The 13,804-nt window shown below is 35.9% G+C and overlaps 1 long non-coding RNA gene and 2 other non-coding genes across 3 annotated transcripts in view; all 3 read left to right on the top strand.

The window, feature by feature from the left end:
• LOC147952739 (uncharacterized) overlaps positions 1 to 13,042 on the top strand; it is a 142,184-nt gene extending 129,142 nt beyond the window's left edge. The window contains exon 2 of the long non-coding RNA XR_015613673.1: positions 10,140 to 13,042. This is a non-coding gene — a long non-coding RNA (uncharacterized LOC147952739). The remainder of the gene's footprint in view (positions 1 to 10,139) is intronic.
• On the top strand, positions 11,674 to 11,747 carry TRNAP-UGG (transfer RNA proline (anticodon UGG)). Its single transcript has one exon. It is a non-coding gene; the product is annotated as a tRNA-Pro (tRNA).
• On the top strand, positions 11,887 to 11,960 carry TRNAW-CCA (transfer RNA tryptophan (anticodon CCA)). Its single transcript has one exon. It is a non-coding gene; the product is annotated as a tRNA-Trp (tRNA).
• Positions 13,043 to 13,804: the final 762 nt, after the last annotated feature.

Below are 13,804 nucleotides of genomic sequence, written 5' to 3'. Positions count from 1 at the left end.
AAGAACTTTACTTTCTAAAAAGTAAAAAAAAGTACCCGCGGAAATGTTCCAATTCCAAATAAAATAATTTCATTTAAAATAATTAAAGTAAAGGGTTTATTTTACCCTGAAACGGATATCTTTGTATCTTTTTTTCTTTTTTTTATTTCTAACTCATATTTATGAGATAATAAAATATGGCAAAAGCTATACCAAAAATTGGTTCACGTAAGAAAGTGCGTATTGGTTTACGTAGGAATGCACGTTTTAGTTTACGGAAGAGTGCACGTAGAATAACAAAAGGGGTTATTCATGTTCAAGCTAGTTTCAACAATACCATTATAACTGTTACAGACCCACAAGGTCGGGTGGTTTTTTGGTCCTCGGCCGGTACTTGTGGATTCAAAAGCTCAAGAAAAGCATCACCCTATGCTGGTCAAAGAACAGCAGTAGATGCTATTCGTACAGTAGGTTTGCAACGAGCAGAAGTTATGGTAAAGGGCGCTGGTAGTGGAAGAGATGCCGCATTACGAGCCATTGCTAAAAGTGGTGTGCGATTAAGTTGTATACGCGATGTAACACCTATGCCGCATAATGGATGTCGACCGCCTAAAAAAAGACGTCTGTAAAAGAATTAACCCGCTTTCAACTTTCATTTCAAGAGAAATAAACGATTCAATGATAAAATAATAATACTAGTCTATTATGGTTCGAGAGGAGGTAGCAGGATCCACTCAAACACTACAGTGGAAGTGTGTTGAATCAAGAGTAGATAGTAAGCGCCTTTATTATGGTCGTTTCATTCTGTCCCCGCTTAGAAAAGGTCAAGCGGACACCGTCGGTATTGCCTTGCGAAGAGCTTTACTTGGAGAAATAGAAGGAACATGTATCACACGTGCAAAATTTGGGAGCGTGCCGCACGAGTATTCTACAATAGCAGGTATTGAAGAATCCGTACAAGAAATTTTACTAAATTTGAAAGAAATTGTATTGAGAAGTAATCTCTATGGAGTTAGAGACGCATCCATTTGCGTCAAAGGTCCTAGATACATAACTGCTCAAGATATCATCTTACCGCCTTCCGTAGAAATCGTTGATACGGCACAACCTATAGCTAACTTGACAGAGCCCATTGATTTCTGTATTGATTTACAGATCAAGAGAGATCGTGGATATCAGACAGAACTCAGAAAGAACTATCAAGATGGAAGTTATCCTATAGATGCTGTATCCATGCCTGTTCGAAATGTGAATTATAGTATTTTTTCTTGTGGGAATGGAAATGAAAAACACGAGATACTTTTTCTAGAAATATGGACTAATGGAAGTTTAACCCCTAAGGAAGCACTTTATGAGGCTTCTCGTAATTTGATTGATTTATTTCTTCCTTTTCTACACGCGGAGGAAGAGGGCGCTAGTTTCGAAGAAAATAAAAACAGGTTTACTCCACCCCTTTTTACTTTTCAAAAAAGATTAACTAATCTAAAGAAAAACAAAAAAGGAATTCCATTGAATTGTATTTTTATTGATCAATTAGAATTGACTTCTAGAACGTATAATTGTCTAAAAAGGGCCAATATACATACACTATTGGACCTTTTGAGTAAGACTGAAGAAGATCTTCTGAGAATTGACAGTTTTCGTATGGAAGATAGAAAACATATATGGGACACTCTAGAGAAGCATCTCCCAATTGATTTACTTAAGAATAAACTCTCGTTTTAAATCCATTGCAATTTTTTTTCTTCTTCTTTTTCGAGTTAGAATAAAAAGAAAACAATTTAGCATCTTTGGTACAATCTATATTTTCGCGAAATGGATCATAATAAAATGGATTTTAGGTATCTAGGGAAGATTCACTTGGAAGTAACTATTTCCTAGATACCTATGGTACTTCACGGTTGAATGAATCAAAAAATATCTAAAAAAGACCTAAAGTTAATGATTTATCAATGGGTAATGTTGCTCCAATACCTAACCAAAGAGCTACTACAGTACCGATTAAAAAAACGGTCGTAGCTACTGGGCGGCGAAATGGATTTTGGAATTTATTGACATTCTCTAGAAAAGGTACTGTCAATAAGCCTGTTGGCACAGAAACCATTAAAAGAACGCCCAATAACTTATTGGGTACCGTACGGAGTATTTGAAACACGGGAAAGAAGTACCACTCGGGTAATATTTCCAGAGGAGTTGCAAACGGATCTGCCGGTTCACCAATCATTGATGGCTCGAGAACCGCTAAACCTACATTACATGCAATAGTACCTAGAATTACTACTGGAAAAATATATAAAAGATCGTTGGGCCATGCGGGTTCCCCGTAATAATTATGTCCCATCCCTTTAGCTAATTTAGCTCTTAATACAGGATCATTTAAGTCTGGTTTCTTTGTTATTGGGATAGGTGAACTCTTTAGGATCCATCCCCCAAAGGAACCGGACATGAGAATTTATCATCATCCGGCTCGAGCAAGAGTGAAAGAAATAAGACCGCGGAAGATCCTTAATAGAATTAAGGTTTATAATGACTCAATGACTCTAGGCAAGAAAAGCTTTATCAGATTCTCTTTTCCGAAGTTGCACCTACAACTACTCATTGAAAATAATCCTATTCTTATGGGTAAATGCTCAATATCCAAGTGGGCTTACAAATTTGATCATGATCAATTGCTTTGTGGATTGTCTCATGTCTCTTGATTAGTTGGTATTTATCCCCTCAATATCGCAAGTTTCTTACCTCCAAACAAAATATTTACTTGTTACTAATAAAAAATCAAAAAGTTTAGCCTACATTCTTCCTTAGATCCCTTCTTTTACTCCGATAGTATTGCGGATCACAATCGATGCAAAGAAAATGAATGCATTTCCATACTATAATAAAAAGGTAAGTGTAATAAATAGAGAACTGGATCATGTCACATGACTTATTCCATTTCTACTCTATGGGATCTTACGGAGCCTGTTCATGGATGACATGGTTGCGGTATGATCATAGAAGATATTCTCCTCAAGTGAACCAGCCTATCCTTCCTAGGTAGGGGACTTACATGTTGATTGGATGCGGAGACACCTTTGGTTGTGAATTCTAATGTGGCAGATCCAATTCTTTATCTGCATGGCCAAATCAATAATTCAAGTCACACACTCCCATAATCCGCCTTTTTTCTTTCGTAAAATTAACTTCAACTATTTGTATTGTATAAAAATACTTTGGAGTTGAAGAGAAGTATCCAAATGACATGTGTTATTTTACAATAACCCATGCTTGTAGCAATGAAATACCAAAACCTACCCGATATGATATATGATAATTATAATTCTCTATGATATGCCTTCCCTATAAAGGACCCGAAATACCTTGCTTACGTATCATTGGAAAGTGCATTAACATAAATACGGCAGTAAGCAGAGGCAGTACAAAGGTATGTAAACTATAAAAACGAGTCAAAGTGGATTGGCCCACACTAGCACTTCCGCGTAATAACTCCACTAAAGGCGATCCTATTACCGGAATGGCGTCAGGTACACCTGTCACAATTTTGACTGCCCAATAGCCAATTTGATCCCAAGGCAAAGAATAACCAGTTACACCAAATGATGCAGTCAAAACAGCCAAAACCACACCTGTGACCCAAGTTAATTCGCGGGGTTTTTTAAATCCCCCTGTGAGATACACACGAAATACATGCAGGATCATCATTAAAACCATCATACTTGCTGACCATCGATGAACTGATCGGATTAACCAACCAAAGTTGGCCTCGGTCATTATGTATTGAACCGAGGAAAAAGCCTCTGTAACGGTTGGTCGGTAGTAAAAAGTCATAGCAAAACCGGTAGCGACTTGTACTAGAAAACAAGTAAGTGTAATTCCCCCTAAACAATAAAATATGTTGACATGGGGAGGAACATATTTACTAGTTATATCATCTGCAATTGCCTGAATCTCAAGACGTTCCTCAAACCAATCATATACTTTATTGAGATAGGTAACTAACCCGAGTCCCCCTCTAAGAGCCGTATATGAAAATTTCATCTCGTACGGCTCAAGCAGAAACACAAAAATTTTCAACGAATATTAGAAAAAAGGTTCAAAACTTCATCAGCCACTGAATTGGGTCGATTTGCCTTGAAGATATCAAATAAGAAAAATCCGGAATATCTTCTTTGTGATGATAATGCCAAAAAATCTCAAGTTGGCGCGTCTTTCTTTCTTCCTTTCCCTTATGTTGGTCATTAGAGGCTTCTTGACTTTTCTCTTCCCTATAAAGGATTTGTTTTTTTATGCGTAATATAGAAATTATCTTGTTGAGATCCTATGAATCAGTTCAATTAAAACCTTAGATTCATACTAGAGCCACGATGATTTAGTCTCAAGCTAAACAAAAGGCAAGGGTTCTTCGAATAAGAACCGCTTGATAATCATTTATTGAATCAGTGTAATGACTCGACAAAATCGAGAGAAAAAAAGTTGTCTTTTGGGCAAACAAAATTGGAAGGAAGAAAATTTCTTTTTTATTTTTATTTAAGAACTACTTGAATTTTTCAGTCTGGTTGCGAGGTCTTAATAGTGAGTATGAATCATAGTTCCATTTTTTTTTGATCCACTCTATCTATTTCGTGTTCCAGATACTAGAATAAATAATATCTGACGAATTAGAATCATCTTGATAGAGATAACAGGCCCTTTCTATGTATTATCAATAGGATCAATTCTAACAAGTCACACACTCATATTCCAGAGATACCGAAACAAAAAAATTCCGCGGTCGAACTACCATAATATCTAGAAATGTAGATCTTAAACTAGAAAGGCTTTTTTGGATGGAAAAACTCTGACTTCCTAGTTTTAGTTAGTAGAAACCTAATTGGTTAAAATTCCGTCCAGTAAAACGGAAGAATTATAAATTTCTAAAATGATAGATAGGAATATAGCGAATAAAGCCATTGCGATCCCCATAAAAGGAGTAGTCCCCCAACCCGGGGCGACTTTCCCATATTCCGAATTCAAGGGTTTCAGTAAACTACCTGCACCAGTTCGTTTTGGCCTAGGTTTAGAACTATCTTCAACGGTTTGTGTAGCCATAAATTCTATTTAATCATTGGTGTTGACTTTGTATACTATTCCGTTGTAGTTGTAAATACACGATCTTTTCGTAGATCCATTGTAATCTTGAAATTCTATAAAAATGGAAACAGCAACTTTAGTCGCCATCTCCATATCTGGTTTACTTGTAAGCTTTACTGGGTATGCCTTATATACCGCGTTTGGGCAACCCTCTCAACAATTAAGAGATCCATTCGAAGAACACGGAGACTAATTTAAGTAAGAAGTCTCCCAGATAGGGGGACTTCTTACTTAAATGAAATTATTTTATTCTTTTAGTTGGAGTTGGTGGAACCTTAGGTGGTTCTCGGAAGAAGATAGCGAAAAAAATTATCCCTAAAGTCGAAACTAAAAGGAACGTATAAACCAATGCTTCCATAGATTCGATCCTGGTTTATTTACAATTATAACTTCCACACCTATTCATTTGTCATTTGGGATAATTTCCCATATAAAGAAAGAAAAAGAGTCAAAGAAAGGATGGGAGATGTTTCCCATGTCAAATCAAAAAAGAGAGGTGAAAGATACTATAACAATGTGTATCAAACTGCCTGTTTCCTTGTAGTTGGATCTCCCACTTTTTGGAATGTTCCAAATTCCACTTGAGCATCCAAATCTGGATCAATACCAGCAAAAACATCTCGGAACAATGTTCTAGCGCCATGCCAAATGTGTCCGAAAAAGAAGAGCAAAGCAAAGGTAGCATGACCAAAAGTGAACCAACCCCTTGGACTGCTGCGAAAAACACCATCAGATTTCAAAGTAGCCCGGTCTAATTCAAAAATTTCCCCTAATTGAGAACGCCTCGCATATTTTTTTACAGTAGCAGGATCAGAATAACTTACTCCATTAAGTTCGCCACCATAGAACTCCACCGTTACACCTACTTGTTCAACACTATATTTGGATTCTGCTCTTCTAAAAGGAACGTCTGCTCTAACAATTCCCTCCTCATCTACCAAAACACCGGAAATGTTTCAAAAAAAGTAGGCATACGGCGTACAAAAAGCTCACGTCCTTCTTTATCTCTAAAGACGGGATGTCCTAACCATCCAACAGCTATTCCATCCCCATTGTCCATTGAGCCTGCTCTGAATAATCCCCCTTTTGCCGGATTATTACCAATATAATCATAAAAGGCTAATTTTTCGGGAATTTTAGACCAAGCTTCTGATAAACTAAGATTTTCGGCTAAACCATTGCTAACTCTTCGATATATTTCTTGCTGAAAGTATCCCTGATCCCACTGATAACGAGTAGGCCCAAATAATTCGATTGGGGTCGTTGCTGACCCATACCACATAGTTCCAGCAACTACGAAAGCTGCAAAAAAAACAGCAGCGATACTACTGGAAAGTACAGTTTCAATATTGCCCATACGTAATCCTTTATATAGACGTTGAGGCGGACGGACACTAAGATGGAATAAGCCCGCTAATATACCCAATGTACCCGCAGCAATATGATGAGAAGCTATTCCCCCCGGAACAAAAGGATCAAAACCTTCTGCACCCCACGCTGGATTTACAGCTTGTACTTTTCCAGTTAGTCCATAAGGATCGGATACCCATATCCCAGGACCATACAAACCCGTTACATGAAATGCCCCAAAGCCAAAGCAAGCCACCCCTGCAAGAAATAAATGAATTCCAAAGATCTTGGGCAAATCCAAAGAGGGTTTTCCCGTCCGCTCATCAGAGAATATTTCTAGGTCCCAATATACCCAATGCCAGATCGCTGCCAAGAAACACAAGCCAGAAAACACAATATGCGTACCTGCCACACCTTCATAACTCCAAATACCCGGATTTGTTACAGTTCCTCCTGAAATACTCCAACCACCCCACGAATCCGTTATTCCTAAACGAGTCATGAAGGGAATTACGAACATACCTTGTCTCCACATTGGATCCAGAACAGGATCAGAGGGATCAAAAACTGCTAATTCGTATAAAGCCATTGAGCCAGCCCAACCAGAAACTAGAGCTGTGTGCATTATATGCACCGCAAGCAATCGACCCGGATCATTCAATACGACAGTATGAACACGATACCAAGGCAAACCCATGGAAATACCCCTTTAGCAAAGAAAAATAGACACGATGTCGCTTTATTTTATCGCATTGAAAAAGACTATCCATATCCTATGTACCTAACCCTTCTAGGGGATTCTGTGTCAGAAGCGAATATTTATTTCATTCCATTAAAAATAAGAAGCCAATTCTGTTCATAAGAAGAAAGAGAAGCAGATCTATTCTATACTCGATAAGTGCCAATATGCAATGGGTAACTTGGCCAATTTGGAAAAAACGAAGAATAGATCGCTACCCCTCTTTGTTTAGCATTCAAATCACCCATTCCCTTTTCTTTATTCAATCTGTCTTACATTCCTTATATGTATAACCTTTCAATCTACGTATTAATAGAATCTATAATATTCATATAGAATAAGAATAAAAATTAAGACAATAAACTGCGGATTCTTTCTTTCTGTTCCATTCTTACGTTTCCATATTAAAGTGTGGTTTTCTTACTTAAATTTAATAATATTAATCTAATATGCCCATTGGTGTTCCAAAAGTACCTTACCGGATTCCTGGAGATGAAGAAGCGACTTGGGTTGACTTATACAATGTTATGTATCGAGAAAGGACACTTTTTTTAGGTCAAGAGATTCGTTGCGAGATCACGAATCATATTACAGGTCTCATGGTATATCTGAGTATAGAAGATGGAATTAGTGATATTTTTTTGTTTATAAACTCCCCAGGCGGGTGGCTAATCTCAGGAATGGCTATTTTTGATACGATGCAAACGGTGACACCAGATATATATACAATATGCCTCGGAATAGCCGCCTCCATGGCGTCCTTCATTCTGCTTGGAGGAGAACCCACCAAGCGTATAGCATTCCCTCACGCGAGGATTATGCTTCACCAACCTGCTAGTGCTTATTATCGGGCAAGGACACCAGAATTTTTACTAGAAGTAGAAGAGTTACACAAAGTTCGCGAAATGATCACAAGGGTTTATGCAGTAAGAACAGGCAAGCCTTTTTGGGTTGTATCCGAAGACATGGAAAGGGATGTTTTTATGTCAGCAGACGAAGCCAAAGCTTATGGACTTGTCGATATTGTAGGGGATGAAATGATTGACAAGCACTGCGATACTGATCCAGTGTGGTTTCCAGAAATGTTTAAGGATTGGTAGTGTCCGGATTTCTTGTAAAGTTATTTCACAGCTAAATTCGTGTTTTCCTCGATTTAATAGAAAATAGAAAGACTTCATGATGAGCAATCATCAGGTTAAGATGGATCTAAACCAATCCATTTTTTTCTATATACATACAACATGCCGACGGTTAAACAACTTATTAGAAACGCAAGACAGCCAATACGAAATGCTCGAAAAACGGCCGCGCTTAAAGGATGCCCTCAGCGTCGAGGAACATGTGCTAGGGTGTATGTGCGACTCGTTCAGATCATGACTTTTCAAACAAATATAAAAAAAATTGAAGTATCCATGATTAGTACCAATGAATAGGATATAGCTTCTCTATCCTAGATTTCTATGGTATATGGAATTTATGGTTTCCTTTGGTGCAAATCCAATTATCTAAATTGGAAATAAGAAGCAATTCTCCCATTGGTAGCAAATGGTTATCCATTAAGCGGAGGAAATAGTAATAAAAAGAAAAAGGCTTATGCTCCTTTATCTTAAAAGAACGGACTAACAGGGTCAGCTACTTAGCCAACTTTCATAATTAAATACCGTCACTGTATGGATAACTCTTATTGTGAAAAGAGCTATTTACTCTATAATGGATAGGTAGAGCCAAAGAATGTGGACTATACAAGTTCGCAATACCTTTTGATGAAAGAAAGGGCTCCGGTGTATAGAGAGGGCCTCACCGTTTAAAAGGGAACCATAGAAACGATGGAACCCACTATTTTTTTTAGTATTATTAGAATGAATTTGTTATTTCGTATAGAAATAACTGAACGGAGTGGAATAAAAAATCGTGGTTGGGAAGGTTACTATAGCAAAAGCCATTGGAATTAATATTTTATATATCGGAATAATTAGTTTTGTTATTAATGAGAAAAAGGGTGGCTAAAAGAAGAGAAATCATTAGTTATTCATTAAGGTTAATTTGATTCAATGACCAGAGTTCCGCGAGGATATATAGCCCGGAGACGACGAACAAAAATGCGTTCATTTGCCTCAAACTTTAGAGGGGCTCATTTAAGACTTAATCGAATGATTACCCAACAGGTAAAAAGAGCTTTTGTTTCCTCTCATCGAGATAGAGGTAGGCAAAAGAGGGATTTTCGTCGTTTGTGGATCACTCGGATAAACGCAGCAACGCGGGTATATAAAGTATTCGATAGTTATAGTAAATTAATACACAACCTGTACAAGAAGAAATTGATTCTTAATCGTAAAATGCTTGCACAAGTAGCTGTATCAAATCCAAATAATCTTTACACGATTTCCAATAAAATAAAGATCATCAATTAAAGGTATAAATAAAGTAATATACTGGAATAATAAAAGATGAATTCCCGGAGAGGGAACTCCGGGAAGATACAATAAATTAAGATTAAGTGGTAGGAATCAACGAGCTGGATTACTTTCTTTATAATATATATAGGTCTGGCCCTTTCGAATTCGAATAAAACATCAACAATCGGAACTTAAGTTCCGGTTGTTGTTTCTTAAATTTTGGTTGTTGTTTCTTAAGTTTCGATTGGAATTGTACTTTTGCGTTAATTGAGGAATATGTCTATTTTTTCTGGGTCTAGAACCTGTAATTATTGAAATTGACTGGGCTTGAAATTGCTTTTCGTTCTCATAGTTACGAAACGGTAAGAAAGATAAAATACGAGCCTGTTTTATAGCAAGAGTAATTAATCGTTGTTGTTTCAAGGTTAATCTATTTATTCGTCTCGATAATATTTTTCCTTGTTCACTAATAAATCTATTAATTAAACTCATGTTTCTATAATCAATTCGATCTCCCGGGCCAATCCGGGGACGCCTACGAAAAGGTTGTTTAGATTTACGAAAAGGTTGCTTGAATTTACGAAAAGTTTGCTTGGATTTACGAAAGGGTTGCTTGGATTTATTAAAAGTTTGCTTGGATTTACTAAAGGGTTGCTTAGATTTAAGAAAAGGTTGTTTAGATGTATACATGATTTATTCCTTATTTAAAATTTGAAAATTTGAAAATTCACTTCTTTATTTTATTAATTTAGGATCCAGAAGAAGTAGTTTTTCTTTGATCCATATCTTATTTGATTCATATTATAGTATATGAATACCCTCTATACATATGAAATAATATCTACCGGAAATCAGATGAGTTGATTTGTATTTTGTATTCTATACTATGTTTTCTTTATATATTAAATATGAAGTTCTTACTCTTTCTGTTGTTTGGAAAGATCAAACACACGATGTTCCTATTTCTTTATTTCGTGATGAGTCGTATGCTTGCGACAATAACGACAAAATTTTTTGAATTCTAATTGTCCGGGTGTATTGTGGCGATTCTTTTGAGTACTATATCTAGAAATCCCCGTCGATTCCTCATTGGCACCTTTTCGAACACAACTGATGCATTCCAAAATAACTCTGATTCTAACATCTTTTCCCTTGGCCATGAACCTCCTTTTCTTTTTGGATTGACTTAACTTAATTCTTCTACTTATTCTTTTATTCTTCTATTTTGAATCCGAAGAAGAAGAATAAAATTCATTAGAATAATTTTTTTTTATTCTTTAATTAAGTAATAAAAAATAGAGAAATAATTAAAGAATACAATCCTTGTCGAATTAGCAAAGATTTTGGTTCGAAATCCTTTCATTTAATTAGCCAGCCCCGCCTTTTCTATGCTCTGATTTCTGAGGCCTTATTTAGCTTGGGTACCCCTTTAAATTGAATTTCTATTTTCAAAAATGGGGTTTACCAAATTTTTAATGACTCTGAGGTTCAACCCAATCCATCTTTTCTTTCTTTTTCCTTCCGATACTAAAAAAAGATTGAAAAGGATCAAATTTTGTCATATCACGAAGAAATCTATCCCTCCCATAGCAATAACTAGAATTAAAAAAAAGGGAATGACAAAGCATCTGGGAATAAACGATTAATTTCTATCAATAAACCTGCTAAAGCACCAAACCATAGAGTACTTAGCACGGGTGCTACAGAGAGATATGTTTTTATATCCCGCATTGAAAATCCTCCTTCCTTGTTGGAATACATATATGATCATAAACTCTTGCCCAAGATTGTTATGCTATATATAAAATGAACCATATCGACGAAATTTTCCTATCCCTAAAAAAGAAAAAGATGACCCCTTCTTCCTATATATTACCAAGGAAAAGTAATCCTTCTTTTATAGGCGAAATTATATTGGATTTTATATGTATATAATTCCTTAATTATATGAGACCAAAAAGAAGAAATGACACGAGGGTTCTATATATAGATAGAGAAAGAAAGAAGAAGAAAATTATGATGTGGAAAAGAAGACAGGAATTGTGTACAATGGCATTGTACAACAATTTAATTTGGAAAAGGGATGTAGCGCAGCTTGGTAGCGCGTTTGTTTTGGGTACAAAATGTCACAGGTTCAAATCCTGTCATCCCTACCTATTACTTCTTTCTTCTTTATAGGCAGTAGCGACGAGATCAATTAAAGTAAAGTGGGTATAACTTGAATTTGTGGAGACTATACGTACGTGAGATACATTAGGAATAGAAAAAGATTTTCTTTTTGAATGAATGAAAGCGCTCTTAGTTCAGTTCGGTAGAACGCGGGTCTCCAAAACCCGATGTCGTAGGTTCAAATCCTACAGAGCGTGATTCCATCTATTTTATGTCGAAGCAGAGTAAAATAACTTAACAAAATTGAATTGTAACTCCAATTTCAATTTGACCTCCTCTCTGGTCTGGAGGAGGTCAATCAAAAAAAAAAAATGACTCAATCAAAGATCCAACTGATCCCCACGCCTGTATTGCAAATACGCAGTCACGAATAATCCCGCTAAAGTAATAGGAATTAGGCCTAAGACGATTCCAAATAGAAAAACTTCAATCATTTCGATTTGTTCGAGGGGATAAAAAAAGAGGTACGATCTATCCCTAAATAGTACTCTAAATTATCCACGAATCTCAATGACCAAGAAAAGAATTCCTAATTAGTCTGGAAAAGAGTCGTAGAATGCCAGGAATCCCAAAGAAAGATTTTTCTTTTCTGAATTATAATTATTCAGTCAATTCAAATAAGGCGTATCTTGTTCAAGCCAATAAATAGAGCTGGGGTTATAGTTAAAGCAGCCAGTAGAAAACCAAAATAACTAGTTAAAGTAAGCATGAAAGAGTTAAATTCCATTTATTTTTTTTTACTACACTACATATGTTGGTAAAGCATTTACCTAAGTTATGGAAAATTCATAATTCATCAGTTATTTTAGATAATACTAAAAAACAAGATAGAGTAAGATACAGAAGTGTAAAAGAAAGTGGATTCATCAGATGATACATGAGTCCCTAATTCCGAATCAAGAGATTTGTTGTGGAATTTGTCAATTGAGTAAAGTAATAATATTAAGAACTAGATCATCTAACCCCATTGAATGAAAAAAAGAAATTCAATTTTCAGGGAAATTTTTGAATAAGAGATAAATAAACAATTGAATTTGAAAAAAAAAACTTCTTTCTATTTTGGATAATTTCTTTTTCAATAGGACCCTCTTTTTGGAGTGAACGATCGAATATTCCCCTATTCCTTCTTATTTTAACTGATTGTATTCCATATGGAATAAGAGGAGAACAAAAGCATTCCACGACCTGCCAAGGGGCTGTTAAAAAAAAAAAAAAAGAAAGCTCTTCCTTGAATTTACTTTATTTTTATTCCTTTTTCGAACTCCAACCAAAGTAGATTCGAAGACGAGTCACTTCAATTATCCTTTTAAGTTCTATTCTATCTTCTGTCTTTCCCTATTTCATCTCGTAAAGTTCCGCGCTCGCAGTTTGGTCAAGAAAGTTAGACCTAATCCAACAAACAATACAAGGATGAATTACGAATTATGAAAGGATAGATTTCACATATACTTGTCCTTGTATTGTGTCAGTATGAGAATATCCTTCCTAAATTATTTATCCAAACCTATTGATCATTAACTTAGATTTTCCCAAGATTTTGGCTGCTATTCCGAATTACTCTATTATTCCGAAGCCAATGAAAAGTAAGTAGAACCTACAAAAATGGGGTTTTCTATTGATGCCTTGAATAACATATAGCTTACCTATAGACAAAAAAAAAATAAAAAAGTAATTATGTTTCGGAACCAGGCAAAACCAGATTGCTGTGCCATAGGAAGGATAGCTATACTAATTCGGTATACTCAAAATACACCTTTGGTACAAAATTGACAATCTCACAAGGATGAAATATCAGTAATTTTCTATTTACTGGTCGATCCCATCTTTTACGGAATCAATTCCTTTTTTGAATGTACAAAAATTTTGGGAGTTCAGCATGTCTGGAAGCACGGGAGAACGTTCTTTTGCTGATATTATTACCAGTATTCGATACTGGGTTATTCATAGCATTACTATACCTTCCCTATTCATTGCGGGTTGGTTATTTGTCAGTACGGGTTTAGCTTATGACGTGTTTGGAAGTCCTAGGCCAAACGAGTAT

Source organism: Triticum urartu, unplaced genomic scaffold (assembly GCF_056163025.1).
Source record: "Triticum urartu cultivar PI428250 unplaced genomic scaffold, HENAU_Tu73 scaffold2, whole genome shotgun sequence".
NCBI lineage: Eukaryota > Viridiplantae > Streptophyta > Magnoliopsida > Poales > Poaceae > Triticum > Triticum urartu.
Note: the sequence above shows the minus strand (reverse complement) of the source record. Positions and strands in the feature narration are given on the sequence as shown.